Below are 5467 nucleotides of genomic sequence, written 5' to 3' on the forward strand. Positions count from 1 at the left end.
TATTGATGTGATAAAACTATACACCAAGTGTATAGTTCACTTAATTAGAACTAAAGTTATCGTTTCCCAAAGCATCAACCAATCAAGTTGCTTATCTCTGCTTACCCTAAGCAGAAAATTCTCATATTCTAACTCCGAACTCCACCAAGGCATTCACCTAATAAACACCTTCACCGAGTGTGAACATTCTAACTCAATTAGAATGGGAGTTAGTGTGTTCCAAAGTCTCGACCAATGAAATTGCTTATCGCTCTGCTTACCCTGAGCAGAAAATGCTCATTATCGAACTTAGTCAAGGTATTGATGTAATAAAACTATACACCGAATTTCATCACTCTCACTTAATTAGAACTAAGGTTATCGTGTTCCAAAGCATCAACCAATCAAATTGATTATCTCTGCTAACCCTAAGCAGAAAATGCTCGTCTTCGAACTCCATCAACGCATTGACCTGATAAACACCTACACCAAGTTTGAACATTCTAGCTCAATTAGGAGGAGAGTTATTGTGTTCCAAAAAGTGTGACGGACAGACGAACCCATTTTAATAGTCCCCTGCCTTCTTCGAAAGGCGGGGGACAATAAAAACATGGGAATGTATGGACTATTTCTATTTTTCTCGTTTTCCCTTTTCTAGTGACATCCAATTACTATACTGGCGTCGCCCCTGTATGTGTGTTTGGGTGTGTGTGTCGCCTACAGGCCACAATTCTTAAGAGATCATCTTGAAACTTTACATACTTATTCATTATACTCTAAGGATGATGATCCCTATTGTTTTTGGTTCATGCCCGACCCACGTTCATTTCTTTTATTTGTTTGTCGTCTACAGACCGCATTTCTAAACGTATCATCTTAAACTTTGCATACCTATTCATTGTCTCCTCAGGAACACCCCTATCCTTGGGGTGCATGTCCAGCCACAAGGGGCAGAGCCACACCCATTTTCTTTTTGTGTGTCGCCTACAGGCCACAATTCTTAATCGATCGTCTTGAAAAATTTTCATATGAATTCCTTATACCCTAAGGATGATCCCTATTGTTTTTGGTGCATACCCGACCCACAGTGGCAGAGACATGACCATTTCTTGTATTTATTTGTCAACAACAGACCACATTTCTTAACGTATCACCTTGAAACTTTGCATACTTAATCCATCTATCCTAAGATACATCCCTATTGTTTGTGGTGAATGCCCAACCCCCAGGGGTAGAGCCACGTCCATTTTCTTTTTGTGTGTCACTTACAGCCCGCAATTCTTAATCGTCTTGAAAACTTTTTTTTATACTTATCCCTTATACCCTAAGGCTGGACTCTATTATTGTTGGTGCCGACCCCATTGGACAGAGCCACACCCAATGTTTGTGTGTCTTGTGTTTCGCCTACAAGCCGCAATTCTCAACAGATCCTTTTGAAACTTTGCATACCTATTCCTTATACCCGAAGGATGACCCCTATTATGTTTTTGGTGATTCCCAACCCCAGAGCCACGCCCATTTTTTTTGTGTCTTGTCTTGTGTCTTTGAACTTGGGATATGTATTCCTTATAGCCTATCCCTTTTTTTGTGTTCATTGTTTACAGGCCACAATTCTGAATGGATCAACTTGGTACTTGGCATATGTATTCCTCATAGCCTAAGGGCGTCAACAATTGATTTTGGTGAATGTCCCGATCCTTAGGGGAAGAGCCACGCCCAATTTGTGCCTTTAGCGCCGGAAGATAAAGAATTCTGCGAGAGATGGATAGAAAATAAGCTATCCCACCCCCCAAAAACGATTTTCCGTACAATGAGGGGACAAAATCCAGGAAGTTATGGTCCGATATGCGCGAATATCAAAAGGAATCGAAATCTCTGGGCTATAAACATATTTAAAGTTTCATCAAAATCAGCAAAAAATTCTGACATCTACTCATGTTTTAAGCTTTGTCAAAATTGTGACCTCTAGAGTATCCACAATCTTGATATTACATATTTTAAACACTATTTGTGTACATAGAGCGGCCATTTTGTCCAACAGTTTCAGTCTGATTTTCATGAAATTCAAACTCAATATTTGTCATATTTTTTAAATTGGATAAAATTGTGACCTCTAGGGGGACCACAAGCTAAAAACTGATTTTTCGGAGGATCAGATGCCTTAATCCAGGAAATTGCGCTTGATATGTACGAATATCAAAAGGAACCGAGATCGTTGGATTATAGACATACATTTCAAGTTTCATCTAAATCAGATAAAGATAGTTGCCAGGCAACGAAACATACGCCCACAGCAGCTAAATCGTCCGGGCAGTCAACAAGTGATATCGCATATTTTTTACTTTTTTTGGTAATGAACATTTATAATACACTAAAATCTGATTAAGAGTAACAACTCATGAAGTAATTATCAATCTGAAGTCAATCGGATGATAACTTTAGTCTCTAGAACGTCACAAGTTTTTTCAAAGTGATAAAGGGCCATAAGTTTGGCGGTAATATCGGAAATCGTTGAAAATCAATAGGATTCTTTGTCTCATGACCTCAAACACTGTGTATAAATTTAAAGTCAATCGGATATTAACTTTAGCTACAAGAGCATCCACAAGATTTTTTGAAGTGATCAAGGGCAGTAATTATCAGAAATTGCTGCAAATCAATACGCTTCTTCGTCTTATGACAGTAAACACTGCGTATAAATTTAAAGTCAATCGATCGGATAATAACTTTGGCCTCTAGAGCGTCCACAAGATTTTTGAAGTGATCAAGGGCCATAACTCTGTAAGTAATTATTGAAAATCGCTGAAAATCAATAGGCTTCTTTGTCTCATGACCTTAAACACTTTGTATAAATTTAACTTTGACCTCTAGTACGTCCACAAGATTTTTTTACGTGATCAAGGGCCATAACTCTGGCAGTAATTATCGGAAATTGCTGAAAATCAATAGGCTTCTTCGTCTCATGACCTTAAACACTGTGTATATATTTAAAGTCAATTGGATATTAACTTTAGCCTCTAGAGCATCCACAAGCAATTGTGGACGCCGGACGGACGGACTGGGGCAACGACAATATACGACCACATTTCAATGTGGGCATATAAAAATTGTGACCTCATGTACACAATCTAAAGATAGGTTGCCAGGCAATGAAACATATGCCCACGACAGCTAAGTCGTCATGGGTTGTCTCATTTTTTTTTTTCTTTTGTCAGACATGTAACCATTTACAACACAGTAAAATCTGGCTTCTAATTCTGCCCTATTCAAACATTTAGCATACAAAACATATCAATGGTAATCGTTAAAAATTGACCGGCTTCTTTATCTCACCTTAAACACTGTAGAAATTTATAGTCAATCAGTTATTAACTTGAGACTCTTAAGAGCTTCTACAAGATTATCAGAAATAGTTGAAAATCTATAGGCTCCTCGTCCATGACCTTAAACACTGTATAAATTCAAAGTCAATCAAACATTGACTTTAGCATTTAGAGCATCCACAAGATATCTGAAAGTGATCAAGGGCCATAACTCTGGCAGTAATTATTGGAAATCGTTGAAAATTAACAGGTTTCTTCACCTGATGACCTTAAACACTGTGTATAATTTAAAGTCAATCAGATATTAAATTTAGCCTCTAGAGCGTGTACAAGATTTTTCAAAGCGATCAAGGGCCATAAATCTTAAGTAATGATCGGAAATCATTAAAAATAATAGGCTTCTTCGTCTCACGACCGTAAACACTGTATAAATTTAAAGTCAATCAGATATTAACTTTAGCCTCTAAGAGAATTCACAAGATTTTCCAAAGTGATCAAGGGCCATCAACAGGTTTCTTTGTCTCATGACCGTAAACACTGTGTATAAATCTAAAGTCAATCGAATATTAACTTTAGTCTCTAGAGCATCCACAAGATTTTTCGAAGTGATCAAGGGCCATAACTCTGACAGAAATCATCGGAAATTGTTGAAAATCAATATGATTCTTCGTCTGATGACCTTAAACACTGTATACATTTCAAAATCATTCGCATATTAACTTTAGACTCTTGATCGTCCACAAGCAATTATGGCCGGCGGACTGACGGCTGCAACAATATACGACCACATTTCAATGTGGGCGTATAAAAACTTGATTTTTTGTACAATCAGGGGCCATAATCCACGAAGTTTTGATCTGATATTGAAAGGAACCAAGTTCTTTTGGAGATAAATCTATATTTTCGTCAATATCGGATAAGAATTGTGACCTGCAGAGTGTCCACAAACAAATTGTGGAAGGACGGCAATATACTTTCAGATGAAAATGTGGGCGTATAAAAATGTATGTCTGAAAGAATTTTGGAAATGTCTGATATGGGGTATAATGTAGCATTCTGTTCCGACTAGGCTAAATAAGTCGGGCTTATGCCATAAAGAAATTTATGCCTGGGCAGCAGCACTACTGCCTACACTTTATTTCTAATTCCAACTGTCATGGGTTCTTTAAATTGTCTGAATGGTAAGCATTTGCAAGGCTTCAGTAATGGGAAATAACTCTATATAACATAACTGATTTACTACTAAAGATTTTCAATAAGGCTCCTTTTAAAAACCAGCGGCTGCCAGGCAGGATACGCCCACATTTTCGAGATGGATAGAAAACAAGCTAAAACGAAAGTGATTTTTCCTACAATCAAGGGCCATAATTCAGGAAATTACAATTCGATGTGCGCGAATATCGAAAGGAACCGAGATCTTTGGGTTATAAACTTACATTTCAAGTTTCAACAAAATCGGATAAAAATTGTGACCTCTATAGGGTCCACAACCTTGATATACCATATTTTTATGCTATTTGAAAACGAATGGCGGCCATTTTGTCTGTCAGTTTTGGGCTGATTTTCACGAAAATCGAACTCAGTCGTCCTTAGGGTGTAACGGTGATATAATAATACGTTTTTTTTAAATCGGATAAAAATTACGACCTCTATAGGGTCGACAAGCTAAAAACGCAATTTTTCGTACAATCAGGGGCCATAATTCAGGAAGTTATGTTCCGATATGCACGAATATCGAAAAGGAACCGAGATCTTTGGGTTATAAGCATACATTTCAAATTTAAACCATATTGGATAAAAATTGTGACCTCTACAGTGTTCACAAGCTAAAAACGTGACTTTTCGTACAATCTGGGGCCATAATCCATGAACTTACGGTTCGATACATGCCAATATCGAAAGGAACCGAGATCTTGGGGTGATAAACCTATATTTCAAGTTTCATTGAAATCGGATAAAAATTGTGACCTGTAGACTGTTCACAAACAATTGTGGACGGACGGACAGACAGGGTCGACGACAATATATGTCCACATGAAAATGTGGGTGATAAAAAGTTAATTACTGCAGCCTTTACAAGAAATGTGAATCGTTGGACTATTAGTGATGACAATGTACACCCACAATGGGAATATAAATATGTGAAATGAATCAACAGATTACAG

Source organism: Patella vulgata, chromosome 2 (genome assembly GCF_932274485.2).
Source record: "Patella vulgata chromosome 2, xgPatVulg1.2, whole genome shotgun sequence".
In the NCBI taxonomy this organism is placed as follows: Eukaryota; Metazoa; Mollusca; class Gastropoda; family Patellidae; genus Patella; species Patella vulgata.